This window comes from Leuresthes tenuis, unplaced genomic scaffold, assembly GCF_036924035.1.
Source record: "Leuresthes tenuis unplaced genomic scaffold, fLeuTen1.0.hap1 SCAF_13, whole genome shotgun sequence".
NCBI lineage: Eukaryota > Metazoa > Chordata > Actinopteri > Atheriniformes > Atherinopsidae > Leuresthes > Leuresthes tenuis.
This window is the reverse complement of record NW_027325367.1, coordinates 20,240,984-20,257,763: the sequence shown is the minus strand read 5'-3', so window position 1 is coordinate 20,257,763 and position 16,780 is coordinate 20,240,984. Positions and strand designations below refer to the sequence as shown.

At 40.0% G+C, this 16,780-nt stretch overlaps 1 protein-coding gene across 1 annotated transcript in view; it reads left to right on the top strand.

The window, feature by feature from the left end:
* The first annotated feature begins 1,292 nt into the window (after positions 1 to 1,292).
* Positions 1,293 to 16,780, top strand: part of snap25a (synaptosome associated protein 25a) — a 39,693-nt gene continuing 24,205 nt past the window's right edge. The window contains exon 1 of the mRNA XM_072362494.1: positions 1,293 to 1,448. The gene's annotated coding sequence lies outside the window, so the exon portion shown is untranslated. The remainder of the gene's footprint in view (positions 1,449 to 16,780) is intronic.

Below are 16,780 nucleotides of genomic sequence, written 5' to 3'. Positions count from 1 at the left end.
CATTCCCTTCTCAATAGACACAAATACAGTGTCTGCACACACACACACTGACACTCACTCCCTACTCTCATTTCTTCTCCTCTGGCTCTCTTCTCAAAATGGATTTTTCATGCAGAGTTATCATTATCATTAATTTAGGAGACAGGTTCGCTTCAGAGCAATTGAAGACACATTTGTTACAGTGCCAGGCAGTGGTAGCAGCTGGAGGAGGGGAAAGGGGGCAACATTCCCACGCTGCTGAGTCTACAGACGATTCAGAGCAGACGTTCTACGAAAACATCAGTCAGTCTCTTTCTGTATGTTTCTCAGTAACTGATCAGACATATAAACCTTCAGTAAATGTTAGCATGCAGAACATTTCTCATCGGAGACCATGATATCTATATTGGGAATATTTACTGTACCGACGAGTAGATGAGAATGATTCAAAGTAAACTATGATGCGCATGTTAATTTTGATGGAATTTTCATGGGATTTGGTATTATTCATAAGAAATTAATATCACCAACCTTACTGTTTAAAACCTGCAGTTTGAAATATCTACCCATGGAGTGATTTGTACCTCTCCACAAGCCTCTATGTGATTCCTACTTGATGCCCTTACCTGTGATGTTAGGCACAGTGATGATGCAGCAAAGCAGCACACACTGCTGGGTGCCAAAAGATGTCCTCAAGGTCTTCTGGATTCAAATAGTGCTAATTTTCTGCCAGTATTTTCTTAAGAAAGCAAAACATCACCACAGGTTGCTTCATGAAAACAACTGAATCCCAGAACTAAATTTGCTCCTAAACCTCTGTTTCTCTCCATCTCTTGGTGTGCAGTTTTGCAATAAAAGGTCACTGATTGTCATTTTGTGTCTGCTATTTGTGTTTAACACAAAGGATTTAGGAATATTCACAATATAAACACATTACCATCTCCAACAATGTTGGCCAGGATGTTTTGAAACTAGACTCTTGCCTTATTTGTATTGCACATATCAGATGGTTAAAAGCTCTAGCAAATAAGCTTTTAAAATGTGACAGATATGACAAAGCGGCAGAAACCCAAATGTGTCAAGTTTGGTATGGAAATCTGTATCTGAAGTGCATGTGTCAGGATATGAAACACACAACAACAGCTTGTTAAAACATGTAAATATCCTGTCATTGAGCTGCTTGTCGAGCAGCTGCCCCTTAAAACCAACACTTTTTTAAAGTCATGCTCCCTCTCTCTCGCTGACAGATATCTATTAAAAGCTGCTGCTGACGTCAAAAGTATCCGCCATCTTTGTCAAGAGCTGCACTGCTCTCCCCCCATTGAAGAAGAAGTGAGGAGGAACCAACTGACGCGCAGTGCCTTTGCAGCATCCCCGTCATATACAGAGAGAGGCTGTTATCGGTTAGCTGTTGATATAGACAGACATTTCCTCCCATACTGACAGCGGGGCACCGACAGCAGGCACAGGTAAGACTGGAGACAATTTTCAGAAGATTTTATTCTAATTGTAAGATATATTTCTCAAACAAGGTGCATTTTGTGCATGCAAGTAGCAATTTGATGTGAAACAGGGAACATCGAGTTTCTTTCTATCTAAATTAGGCTTATACAGAAGATAAATATACGATTCTGGTTGTACAAGGATGTAGTTTATTGTTTTCACTGTTATTAGTTGCAAGAGATGAGTAGGAGAGCAAAGTACGGGGGTAGAAATGCAATGCGTGACCTCCTGGGAGATAAATCTCAAACACGCAGTGGATTGCTGAGAGGATGGCTGCGCTGCGCTATAATGCGCATATTCAATGTGGGCGTTTTCAGTGTTTCAGTACCTTGGACAGCGCCAGAGAAGGGCGCACACAAACAGCAGGTACTGTCGGAGCAAGTCATATCCAAACACCACAGTATAAAGGGGATGAGGGTAATTTCTGAGCCAAGCATTTCTCCCAGTCATTTTGGAGGGGAGATGATTCATTTTAAAGCTGGTGTCGTGGCGGACTGAGAGTCCGAGAGCTGACGGAGACGTCGGGCAGAGCGCTGATGTATCAGCAGCATAATGAAGCGTCAATCAATTACTCATACCAGCCCGACGCATTGATTTTGAAAGAGGAATCAGGGTGATAACGGAAGATGTGTTGGGATTGAGGGAATGTCATGTATTGGTAAACTGCGCCATGGTGGTTTCGGTGGGAGGAGGGCAGCCGATATAAACAGGAGTGGGGAGAGAAGTGTGGTCCATCTGTATGCATGCGTCGCTCCCTTTTATGTCCTTCACGTACAATCTTTACATCACAAAACTGTGGAACATTTAAGTAGCCTTGACATGAAGGGAACACGTAAATATAGTAGGACTGGTGGGCGGGAGGGGGAGGGGAGGAGGGGTTCCCGCCGTGTAGGACCGCGGTGAAACCCGCATTACGGATGCGATGGACCCCCCCGTAGGGATTCCATCCATCCTTCAAGTTAGCAAGCCAACCAGCCGTCACCCTGGCGACGCACTTAACTGTCAACAAAACTTGCACACGCTGTCTGTCAATCACGCGTGCATGGCACACTTTGGCTTTACCCCAGAGGCAGAAGTGAAGTGTGCACCAGTTGAGACTGGCTACAAGCACATTTCAATGTGAAGCTAGAAGTTATAAAAAAAGAAAAAAGTAGGCTCTGATTTTGCTTTCTATGCTGGCTTTTCAATCCCCGGCAAAATTTGGGTAGTTTGACTGATGACTGATGGGTAAATAATTTTAATATGTAATTGCAAGATCGGTCGAAATCTGCAGGAATATAGAGAGTTTAGAAAGTTTGGTGACATACAGAGCCTTAAAAATTTAGATTCAGAAACTGACAGGATTTTTGGTTGTCCTGAGGTGTGATGATGCAGCATATCAGACACTGAAGTGGTGTTGATGCCTGGCGCAGTTGGAATTATTTTACACTATAGCACATGGTGCGCAGCTGGCTTATGATCATTGACAGATGCTGTCACTTTTATTTAAATGTTTTAGAAATTAGTGGAAACCTCATTATGATGATAGTATGGGATTCTTACTGACCTTAGATAACTTTTTTTGTAGTGACAGAAGTAAACAAATATGAGTTTATCTCTATAGAAATAGCTTACAGGCTTTGTGTACTGTCAGCTGGTATTCATGAAAATGGCAGGGAAAGGCCCATAGTACAGTAAGCTGTCTGACCGGACTGCCGTGACTGCTATATACCATATCGCATCATGCGGCTTGCACTGTTTGGACTGCAGCGAGGGAGAGAGACAGAAACAGGGAGGGGGTGGAGGTGCTGGCTCTGGTGGTGGTGGGAGGGGATGGCAGGCCATACTGCACACATTGTGAGGGGCCCGCTCTCTAGATAAATGGTGACTCAGAACACCATCACCACCCGCTGATTGTTTCTTAGAAACATCCTGGCCATTGTTCATTTCACAAGGGCACTTTTATGCATGCCTATATTGTACTTTCATTAAAAGAAGCCAAAGCCTCTTAAATTAATGCTGGTGATTGCTGAGCTGGCTGGCTGCGCATTGCGTTTTGGTGCAGGTCTTTTTTTGTTTCCCCATAGCGTCTTCTTTTTTCCCCAAATCTTTCTCAGTCAGGCTTTCAGCCTCGAGCACCAACTGACAATCAGTCAAATCTAAAACACGTCCATCATTCAAAAGATGTGCGTCCATGCCTAAGTAACTAAACATAATAATATCATGCTACAGGCAAATTAATCCTCTCATTTTAATTAGATGACCACACTGGGGGAAAGTCAGAGCATTTCATCATCTGTTAGTGTAAAGATTTTATCAAAGTTATTGAAGTAGGTGCTTCTTTAACATGGTGGTTATTTCCTTAATGAGTAAAAGTCATGTTGTATTGCTCACAATGACTTACAACCTCAATGCAGCATCTCAAAAGCAGTTATGCCTCTGAATCCAAACTGGAGCTGGTGATGGTAAATGACTGTTGTGGTTGAGAACAAAACGCATCCACTATTGTCCGCTCGTAGACTTTTTTTTTAAGTCACCCTCAGCCAAAAATGAACCACCAGATGCTTTCTTTAGTCAAGTGCTCTTTATTGATAATTAAAAGCCTCTTGCTGTTTTTTCTGCACCGTCTCACAGTGCAATTGAAGTTTTATCTGTATGACAAACAGAATCATCCTCATTGATTCAGAAGAGCTTATCATGCTGCTGTCACATTAATATATCTGTGATGTGCTGAATGCTACCCTGTGGTGATGAAATGTGCTTTGTTAATAGTGACACCCATTCTGGATTCATAGTGTCAGAGTCAGGGGAGACATGACTACTCTGTCTAAGCAAGGACTGTGCTAGCTGTCTGGATTCATCACAGCAGAGGTCATTCACTTTAAGGATTTTCTCTCTGCACAGTCGCTATGGCCTAATTTTTCACGTAAAAGTTTACTACATAGCTTTTACTTTGAAAACAAGGTGGCATAATCTTAGATTTTTTGCATGGCCTCCATCAAAGTTGAAAATAACAAAAGATTTTGAACATTAATATAGTGACACCTCTTGACCCCACCTGGAAAGAGTTACAAGGTACATTTACATGTGGGGGCGGCTGTAGCTCACGAGGAAGAGCAGTCGGAAGGTCAGTGGTTCGACTCTGGCTTCCCCGGGCTACATGTCGAAGCGTCCTTGGGCAAGACACTGAACCCCACGTTACCTCTCAGTGTATCACTGGGGTATGAATGTGTGTATGAATAATTAGAAAAAGCACGTAGTTAAGTATCTTAAGACGGAAAAATGTCACATGAATGTGTGTGAGTGGGGTGAATGCGACATGTAGTGAAGCGCTTTGAGTGGTCAGTTAGACTAGAAAAGCGCTATACAAGTACAAGTCCATTTACCATCCATTTACATGTACCTGGTAACTCTTTCCATTTTAATACATTTCAATGTGAGGTTGTAAAATTTGGTCGAAGCCTAACAATGGTTATTTGTTAACCTTAACCAATTACAATTGACTAAAATGTCAGGTGAAATGTCAGGAAAAAAATTGTCCCATGGGACTTACAAGAAGACCAAAGCAAAAGTAATAATGGGTTTTATTAATGAAGGTTCTGTGATTTATTTTACCACCACCCCTCCTACCTCTTCAGATGATGGTAAGAGGCAAATTATCCTGCATGGCTGGTAAGTAATTTCATTGATGCCTAAGAAGAGATTCAGTTTATTTGTCAGCTGTTAAAGATGTTAACATATAAATCCACGGATTTCAAAAACATAAAATGGTAACTTTATTCTAGCAACTGAGTTCACTTAAGCTAATTTTAGCACCTACTAGCCAATTTAGCCCAGTTAACGCTTTACATTTTGTTTGTTTAATCTGCACAAAAGCTTAACTATCACTATTCCCTGTTTTTCTATTACAATACTATTTTAGAAAGTGTGATTTTACCAATAACATACCTAAGAAGCATTGTATGGTTTTGTATTACACTTACATTTTTGCACAGATTAAACAGGTGAGCTATAACATGTTAGCTAACATGTTAGCTTCTCGGATGTTAGTTTCACCGCACCAAATTTAAAGAAAGAACCCAGTCTGAAGTAATTTGAAGAAAATGGGGAATGTTTATTGCTTGCAGGTGGGAGTAAATAGTGGTAGAAAAAATGTCTAGTCAGGTTGAAAGGCAGTGTTGAGCTTTTTTGTGGTCAATCAGCTCCCATGGGACAAGCTCTCAAACCCTGAGACGCTCTGCATATAGAGTAAACAAAAACAGAAAAACAGAATGGCCTCTCCTGATGTTTTCAGGCTATGGCAATATGTGATGGAATATTACAACTGTGTACCTTTTTTTTTTCTCAACAAAGCATATCATACAAGTTTTTAATCTAAGTTTGCTATCCTAGAAATAAATTGATTTGAAATTACTTTATCCCAACTGCACTTCTTCTTGGATCTTTCAAGCTTCTATGATTCCCATGACCTGGGTGACGTAGAATCTTCAACAACATACTACGGGTAATATGTAGACTTGTGGTTATTCATGAATATTGCTAGATACTTCTTGAGACCCCTATCAATGGTCGCAAAAGTCAGACTTTACTAAATTTAGCTCTAATTGCCTGACCTCAGTTGTACCTTCTCACAGAAAAGGTTTGACAGCTGCAGCAAGTTAATAATATCTCCCAAGTCATATTTTTGAAGCTTTCTGGAGTTGGAAAAAAAGTTCCATCATTTTATCCTTTGAAAGCCACATTAATGAGACCGTAATCTGTGCAGCAGATCCACGGTGCTGTCAGCCACTGTCATCATTATGCCAACTGTCCTTTTCTCTACTCTCTCAGAGTAGAGAAGAGATTATTATTCTTTTGATTAATGAAAGGAATTTTGAGAGAGAACATGAAAGTTGTTAGAGAGTGAGCCAGGGTTGAAAAAAATGGCAACACTGAGAGTATAAATAAGAACAAGAGAAACTAGTAAAGTGAATGAATGTCATAGTTGAATGAGTTGCAGACATATGCATCTACTTTCTGTAAGAAAATGGCATGAATGTCTCATGCATATACAAGTAGCTGCTACTATTGACAATGGAAAGTATGGTAAGATGAAGTGCAGTAATTTCTGTTTACATGTGTAGGATGTGACGCAAATGGCCTCAGTTGTGCAATAATTTATTGCTCCAAACAAATAATTTACATAACAGTATCTGCCATTGCTTTAGCAGAGTTATTGTAATGTAAACCATCTATACACATCTAAGGCTTCCATTTTTAGAATGACATCGCATGACATAGTGTAGACATCGCATCCCTGTGTCAGTGATGCATAAAGTCATCAGTTAATCTGTTCAGGTCAGCATACTGTAGATACCCTTTATGTTTTAGGTTACATAGCTTTGTGTGCTCAGATAGAGGCCCAACACTACGTGGAGTATGCCGATGTGTTTCACGAAAGGATCGTCAGAGTGTTATGTGGTAGTTGTTTTGATGAAGATGATGTTACTGTAGATGCCAGTTCAGCTGTGCAATTTGTGTTGCTGCAGTGCTTCTGACCGACATATTTTGTCAAGTTAGTTTTGACACATTTTACCTCCACTTTACAATATAGGCTGCATACACTCTTGCATGGTATCCTGCATTATGTTTTGTGCATCCTGTTATGCTCATCCTGTTAGTCAGCTTTGCCTTTACTGCCCATAATTTTAAACCCAACACTTTTGTCATATCTGAGTACTGAAATAACAATTGTTTTCTAATTTTGGAGGCTGGACTGTACTGTAGTTGTACTGGAGGTAAATATTGCCCCCTGTAGTTGTTATTGCAGACATGCAATAAGATAATGTTGAAATGACTCCCTTTTTCTTTCCATGTATTTTAGCTTTTCAGCTACTCAGTCCACCATTTTAAAGGTGATTCAAAAGAATAACAAAAGGTATAGGGAATTACTTTTTAGTGTGTTCAGTCAGATGGTCGATATTCAGACTTTTTAAACATTTACTTGTATTTAACTGGACACTGGATTGACCTTGACTGCCAAGGTTTGTGACTATTGATTATGTTGTTAATATTTTTAAATGATTAAAGCTATCCTGTTGATCTGGGAAATAAACATGTAGGATCACTGGAATTTGTTTCTTATTCAGGAATGAAATGCAATGTCATTCTATGTCGTAATCCCAAAAGGCAACCGACCTGTGACCAGAAGAGCAATAAAAGCAATCCGTATCGATTAGGATCTAGCAAATTGATGGTCTGCAGCAGCATCACAAAAACATTATGAATTCTTGCTTCACACTCAGCTCCTGGTTTGATCATTCCCTTCCTGGGATTCCATCAAACATGCAGATGTAAAAAGGAAATCTGCTGCATTTTTCTCGCAGAGAGCCTTCACATTTCGCTGCCCTGACGTTTATTAGGTCATAAAACAACAGAGGTTTTGCATCTCATTCAAAATAGGCTTTAGAAGGCTGTACAGAAAATGCTTGGGTGGTTGCTGGTCAGGTTTATCTGTACCACCAATAACCTAAAGTGTGCCATCCTACCCTATCTTAATTCTGAGATTTTTTTTCTCCTCTCAGCTTTACTGCCAAAATAAGCCTGTGAGCATCTCAGTTTGTCATGTTTTGCTTGTCAAATATCACATCTCCATGGCCTCTGGCAATTGAACCGTCATCTGTAATAGCCACGTGTTAATAAATGTGTATGTGGGTGCTCCTGTTGATGGCCCAAACCCCTTCAGTCCATGGAGACCAGAGATGTTGATGTGATCATAAGGCTGAAGGGCACGCTTGGAACCATGTACTAACAGAATTATGGCTTTATTTAAGTCCCCTTTTAATTTACAATATATTCCTGTGTCCTTTCTGCCTTAATTATGGAAGCCGAGAACGGCCGTGGATTTTTAATTTTTTTATGCACTGTTATCTCATGATAACGACTTATTATTTCAAATATGTGAGAAAAAAAGGACTTATTATTTCGTTATCTTGATATTTTATTTGTGGGATAATTTTCAAGTTTGATGACTGCTGCTAATTAATGTGATCGTCCTGATTTCAACCTTCAAGAGCTGCCACAAATGACTTCCGTAGTCACTGGCTGTAGCTGTCATAGAGATATAATATCTTTATATGTCTATGGTAGCTGTAGCCTACCGTTAAGTTACACTTTACGTTAGTTTGTTTACTTGACTGGGTTTGTTTAGGGGCTACCAGTTAGCAGATGTACAGAAGCCGTTTGTGGCAGTTCTTGTAGGTTGAAATTAATTATCACGAGAAAACGATCTTTGTTATATCGAGATAATGAAATAGTAAGTTTTGTTTTGTTTTTTCACCTTATTGCTGGTTAAAAATAAACACCTCAGTCTGCACCACTGCACCATCTTCTTCTGCTTTCCTTTCTTCTCTATTTGTTTCCAACAAGCTGGCTGATAAGGAGTCAAGCAGCTCAGCACCAATAAGGAGGGAAATGGAAGGTGGTCATCCTTAAATCATCATGTGTCCTTGTCTTTACCCTCGGTCAATCTGGTCGCTATTAACAAACAGAGCTGCAACCTCACCTCCAAGAGGCAATAAATATGACGATGACATTGTTTTTCACTTCTACGCTGCATGATAATAGAGGAACTCTACACAGAAGTAATTTTTTTGTCTCCTAAGCATCTCAGAATGAGAAGTAACTGGTAGAACATATTGTACGTATGTGTATGACTGGAAAACCAAGTGATGAACCTGGCAGCAGTATGGGTTCATCTTCAACACTCCTTACTGCCAACTATAGATGCTTCTGAATTCCTCGAACATCACCCAAAATAACGATGAGAAAACATATAAATTTTTTTTGTAAATAAATGGTCTTGGTACAGTTTGACAGCTAACAGCTTCTCAATTCATCTTTCATAAAGCACAATTTCTTTTAAAACTCTGTTGAAAAAATGACTATCTATGCTCTGCTTTATCCTTAATCTCTACTGTGCTGTTTAGTAAACCACATTGGGCAAGGATAGAATATGTCCTTTAGAATTTACATATGCGTTGTATAACATGCCTTGTAGGATACTCTGATAGAGATTATATTTGACCATTTGTGTTTACCCACATAGATAACATGTGGGCTCCTCGCCTAGCCAGTGGACATTGCTTTCACAGTAATCACAGAAACTCATACATTGCACATACTTATATATAATAAAGCTTTGTCTGAGAAATCTTCTCTATTGGGAAAAATGGCTTTCGTCTTTTTCCCCCCTGTTCATTGTATAAAAGAAAACATTAATAATAAACCAGTAGGTTTTTAGAAGATCCTGACAACAGTATAATCATATGAAAAGGAAAGTACAGTCACTCTCAGCTCTGTGGTTTAGCATGTCAGGACATAATAAGATCCTAAGAAACTGAAATATTGACATAAAGGCACAGTTAAAGGGGGGATGGACAGGTGTGGCAGGACTTGCTCTATGCCCAAGCCTAAGAGAAAAGCAGAATTTGAAGAAATCAATGCTAAACAGGGGGTTCTTTGAGGTGGAGGACCCCTCCCATAATCCCCTATGTTAACTATGTAGTGTGAATGTAGTCTGCAAAGAAATGTACGAACCACTGCACTAAAATTTAATTACTAGAAAGTGAGCAAAGAATTCGCCTTGTTGCCAGAGTACAGTGTTGCTATTTTATATTTGTAGAAATTAGGGATGTGTGCAAACTCCTCATATTACGTCACTATTTTGGATTTTTGGAATTATTCCATTTCAATTCAATTTAATTACATAGTGTCAGTTCACAATAAAAGTAATCGCATTGCTCTTTAAAAGAAGCTCAGAAAAGTAGTCCAGCAGTCTGAGATTAAAGTGCTCTGTTGGGAAAATATTGAACGATAAATTCTGCAAGACATAGTGGAGGTTGGTTATTAATTCTATTCTGGATTTAAGGAAGCCACTGAAGAAAAGCTAAATTTGGATAAAAATTATCTCTTTTGCTTGTTTTCATCAGAACCTCACTAAAATATGTGTCTTATCCTATACAAGTGTGTGCTTTCCAAGCCAACAAGTCTGTATTGTGAGATTAGAGGGGTGAAGGTGGTCTACATTTACTTACACATACCTTTGTGTCCAAGACAAAGTTTTGGTGGTTTTTCAAGTTAGCTTCAAATTGAGATCTGCTCTTTCTAAGTTTCACCTTTACACCCATCCACACAGTGTTTGTACTTTGAATGCAGTACAAGAAATATCATAATTTATTTATGAGTTGGGTACCCGGAGGGCGAGACAGTCGCACCGCGCTTAGGTGTATGTTTCGAGAGTGACGGGCCTGGATCGTGATCGTGGACTGACTAGAGGGGCCGGGCGAACTGTTAATGATCCTCCCGCAGGTTCACCTACGGAAATCTTGTTTTTACTTCCTCTAGATCAGGGATGTCAAACTCCGGTCCTTGAGGGCAGCTGTCCTGCAGGTTTTTGATGCTTCCCTGCTTCAACACACCTGCTTCAGCTCAATGCATCATTAGCAGGCTTGTGCAGAATTTAACAATCTTTTGAAGAGATCCATTTCATCTGAATCATTTAAATGTAAATGATGTACTGTAGATAAGGCCGAAATGACCTGTCAGGTTTTGCAAGGTCCAGGATCAGGTTGCATCATATATTGAAAATGTGTAGTTTGTACAATATCACAATATCAATATTGCAAAGACATTTGACTCCAAAAAAGACAAGCAGAAGAACATTAATGAGAGCTGTGCCCCACTTTGAGGAAGTTCTGTCTTGTGCAACTCACTAGCATGCACATGTGAAGAAGCACTAAGTAATACACTTGAGATTAGCACCATATATTGAATTATTTGTTTGAATATCGCAAGCTACATTGCCATTATGACATTCATGCTTTCCTAATGTTGTACAGCCCTGTTCTGGATTATTAAAACAGATTATTACAACAGCAGATGGCATTTTCAACACACAAAGTACCCATGTTCATAAATTTGGTCAAACTGCCAATGTCAAGACCAGAACTGAATTGTTTCAGTAGTTTACAGCTCAAAACACATGTGCAGCACCTGGACTGCATAATGACCCCTGTAGCTCACCCTACTCTTACAATGAAGTGACAACATTATTGCTTTTTAACTGTTGCCCGGTGTCTGAGGCAGATGGCCTGGACTCAGTCAGTGCGGTTACATGCATGCTATCGGCTAAATTACAATAAGATTGAGTTATTCAGTTCATGTAGACACCTTAATCTGCCAAAAAAAACTGATCGGAGCCCGAGATAACTCGATCCAAATGTACACTGAACGTGCATGTAGATGACAGTGGATCGGATCAAGCGTTCACCGCATGCTCAAGATTTCACCTAGAAGTCAAAGGAGACGATATTACTGTTGTTGTCGCCGCTGTCGGAAAAAAATAAACAAGGCGATGGAGAATGCGCCGTTGTGCATCGCGTTTGTGCCATAACCAGCTCATCACAAACAAAATGTAGAGGGACGTAGCTTCATCTTGCTCTTCGTTCGCCATCTTTCTCGAATGCCTTAGTTTTGTTGTTGTTGGTGGTGGTGATGATGTCAACCGGAAGTGACTCTATTAGCGATAGTTGAAATGGCTATCATACTGGGGTATGACATGCTTTGTGCCAGTGATTCGATTAATTCACTGCCATATATCCTTTTTTTTTTTTTTTTTTTCACTGCCATATATCCAAGGATAATTACCCTTGCTCAGATAAGGAGCATAATCCAACTATAGCTATAATCGAGTTAATCTCATCATGTAGACCCACTGACTGTTACAATCCTCCACCTTTTACTCTTTGGTCATGTGTTTATGAGTCGAGGCTGCTTACAGAAGTACCAGATGAATAAGTGATGGGGTCTTGAACTTCTCAGGTCAATAATGCATGGTATTCTCTTTAGAGCAGTTTAACGCTAGCTCATCCTTAGAGACAGAGAGAACTGTAGCGACACTTCTTTTAGAGTAATATTACATCACAGGATTGTTGTGGTTCTTGGAACGATAGTGCTGTCTCACTGTCATGCTTTTACCAGACAATGGATCGAAGAACCAATTACAAGTATATGACTGTTGTTCTTTTCAGATCCGAAATGGCTGCTTGAAATTCTACCACATTTGCAAAATGCAGTTTGGCTAAGTTTTCAAATATAACATCCACTTGATTAATTTCACTTTGATGCTTTGGTCTCTAGTTTCTTCTGTAAGGACCAGTGCCAAGTGAAGAGCTGTTGTGGCCTTTGGAAATTAAGTTTTTCTTTGTAAAAAGATATATTTCAGCAAGGCAATTCAAATCAAACTCCCTTCTTTCACCATGCAAACGGTGCTAAAATGGCTTATTTTAGATTACAAGGCCTGGAGATTACCTTAAACCCACTTATTGCAGCATAAACACATTCTTAATTTTGAATCTAGGCTTATCATCTTATTTTGAGTTTGCACAGTAGTGCAAAGAATGAGATGCTGTGCCTTTCTGTAGCAACCAAGCTCAAGCGATGTCCCACAATAATTCAGAAAGTAATTAATAATAATTCAGATAGAATAGAAGAAGACTATTTTTTGTTGCAGAGATGCAGATGGAGAAGCTAGGATGAAAACTGGAAAGCAAACAAAATGGTAGCCACACACACACAGTGCCATACACATAAATGCATGCTTTCCAGTATTTAGCGCAAAATGAGAAACACACACACACACAAACACTTACAAAGATCTTTTGTTTCCCTTTGCCACAAGAACAACAAGGCACACAGCTGAGGCAAAACTAGGCCATAAAGAGGTCTGTAGTTGTAGTTATAATAACAATAAATTCACTTTGTGACAAGTGATCATTTTCAGCGTCAAGCTGTTCACTCACTGATGGAACAAGACTAGTTTCAACCAATGATGACATACATTCATAATGTAAAATACTGTCAAATCTGTATTAATATGGTGTGTCTTGTTGATTTGGCCATTTGGGTGTGTTCCAATTTGTGGCTTCTTTTTCTTACGAAATAAAGAACAAAAAAGAAGAGAGTTATAGGAAGTTATAAAAGACAAGAGGAAGAATAGGAATAAGAAAGAGTGGAGGCAGAGCAGCTCGTGGGGGCAAGTAATCTTCTCTAGGTAGAACGTGAATGGACTGGGTGTGAAATATTCCCTTCTTCTGACTGGAATGCGTGGGGAATGGAAATAAGGGCATTTTCATGGCTTTCCTTAATGTTGTGAAGGTGATTACCTGGAAGTGTTGCTCTAGAGGCAGTAAACATGGATGGACAGAGAGCCAGAAATATGCATGCTGTCTTAAACACTTGTTAAGTGTTTTCTGAAGGTGTTGTTTTAACAACAAATGCATGCATTAGAAGTGTCATTATTGTCCAACGGGTTATTCCAATTAACTCAAGATATATGCGCAGTGCTTGGCCTAGCCTCAATATTTGCCTTGAAACCTGTGATGACTGCAGTACAAGTCATATATCATGTTTCTCTGCATCTTTTCTAGTACCATAAATTAAATCAAGCTGCTAATCAGCAAGCTTCCCTCTGCCACCGTCCTTGGGGCAAAATGGATGTAATAAAGTCTTGGTATATGCCTTTGTACCTGCACGTACAGGGAAGTGCATAGATAGGTTTGTGTATTCAGTGTGCAGTGATACAGCCTGCATGTGTGATTTTAATAACCAAGAGAGTGATTTTTTTTCTCTGAGTTTCCATTTCTTGTTCCTTATTGTCTTCCTGTTGAGTTCAGTTTCACCTGAGTGCTTACCGTTTCCCGTCATAAATGTCAGAATGACTGTAACACCTTATGACAAAGTGACAGAAACTCTGTTGCAAAGGACACGTAGGTGTGTGTCAACTGAGTGGCAGAAAGTTGGACTTGCTCACTATGCTTGTAGATCGGCATAGCTGATGGATGTGGTGGCTGTTGATTACTGTGTATTTCTAAATGGAATGAGGGAGTTTTGAGCCACCTGTGTGACAGATGTTTGGCGGAAATTAAGGAAGTAACTCGATGTTAATTACATCATGGATTCAGTCAGTCTCTCTAGTATCGCTTATACTGACAGATGGAAAGAAATATGCAGTGTTTGCTAGTCAAGATCAAACATTACATATGCTCAGAGATGAATCCTGTTATGATCTGTAAACAAGATACAAGCAATTTCATTAAATACACAGTACTCTTTTTTCAGTTGGCTATGGCTACTGAATTACAAAAGTTCGATGCAAAACAATATCATACATGTAAATGCTGTCCTGAAAGCAAACTGGGGATATCTGATTTGTCATGTCGCAAGATTACTATCCTCACCAAACAGCTGACAGCCGAACCCTGTGTGAGTAATTAAATATTACGTTTCTCTCAGATGGGATAGCCAACATTTAATCAGCTGACAATCTCAGGACAAATTTGTGTCCTCTGAGCTGTCCATTTCATGGATGACAGAGCATCCTTCTGGCTAAAGACTTACAGGTCACCAGTTTAATCCCCAGATTTCTAGCTCTCTAAAGCCATTTATGTACTTGCTCAGTCACTGTATGGTTAGCTGCTCTAGCTGCTCTCAAAAAAATGTTACGTTATCGGCAGTATGATGTTTTAGCCAAAGGTCTGAGAAAATGTGAAAAAGTGGCACAACTGCTCCTTTTTCACAATTTTGCTGCTTTTAAGCCAGAATCAATGAACCAAGATGCCTCGCAAAATACAATAACATCAGAGATTTTCCTGGGCAGTAGAAGTTTATAAGATGAGAGCACAATAGATATCAAATCAAAAGTAACACAAAAAGTCACTCTTTGTCATACATGTGAGAGCCCTTCCTGTATTTTCCTTTTCTTCATGAGAAAAAATGATGGTAGACTTGTTCCAGAGCAGAAGCTGAGATGCAAAATAGGAAGCTTTTAATTGAGATATAAAGCAAAAGGTCACTGCAGCCGATTAAGACTTAATTGCCTGGATTCAGTTATGTAATGAGACAGGCAGGCGATGATGCCCTTTCTTCCTTTACCGACTCGTTCTGAAGAATGTTCTTGAATTGGACTCGATTTAGACATTAAGAGCTGAACTGCACTGGCCAGTCTGAGGTTTATGTAACCCAACATAGCCGGTGCTGATCTGAAGTGATGCAGGAGAGCAAGAGGAAAGGAGAGAGGAAGAAACATGTGAGTAACTAGAACAAAGAGAGCTGAAATAAGCACATTGTATAAATGCAGTGTTTTCCAATTCACCATACAATGCCTTCATTTTAATAAACTGGCCTCTAAATGAGTGCTATGATAAAAAAAAAAAAGGGTGCCTGTGTTGACAGCGGGAGTAAATCATTATGATGCAGCTGATGATATGAAGATGTATTTGTGACTGAACCTATCCACAGCGATGAATACAGATGGCTCTATACTGTACTGGAGGCTTTATGATTTAAACCATCCCATCCATCCATTTTCTAGACCTGCTTAATCCGTCGGTCGGGTCACAGGGGGGCTGGAGCCTATCCCAGTAGTCATCTGGTGAGAGGCGGGGTACACCCTGGTCAGGTCACCAGTCCATCACAGAGCCACACAGAGACAAACAAGACAAACAACCACACACACACTCACTCCTAAGGACAATTTTAGAGACACCAATTAACCTAACATGCATGTTTTTGGACGGTGGGAGGAAGCCAGAGTACCCGGAGAGAACCCATAAATACACAGGGAGAACATGCAAACTCCACACCGAAAGGCCCCAGCTGGGAGTTGAACCTGGAACTTGCTCGCTGTGAGGCAACGGAGCCAACCACCACACCGTGGTGCAGCCTTCAAACCATCCCATACTTTGTTATATTGTCTTGACAGAAAAAAATGGTTCCAAATTATGCGTATGTTGTGTGATATGCTGATGTTGTTGGGAACATCTCTGGACACGAGTGGGTGAAGCAAACACAGAGGTTACAGCAGGACTTCCGAGGCAGAATATCAAGCAGACTACTCACTCAGTCACTAGACTGAGACATGTTCAGGTGGGCGAATCCGTCTATCCAACATGATATGCCAACTCTCACTGTTCATTACTGGAATAGCCTTCGCCTGACCACCTTGATACCAAGATCAGTTTCTCACATTTTTTTTTTTTTTTTTTTACGGAGCACTAATGACTGTAAGATGTAAATAGTCAAGGAAATTACTGTATTGGCTGCCGGCTTCTAAATGCTCCATTATGTCAACCTGTTCTCGCTCCCAACTCATCACATACCATCGTCATCGGCATCTGCACTGGTTTTGAACACGTAGGATACCCCCAAAGCATCACTCTTGGATGTGCAGGGTTTCTTGAGTTGATCTCCTGAGAGTCACAGGATGCATCCCCATGGCAAT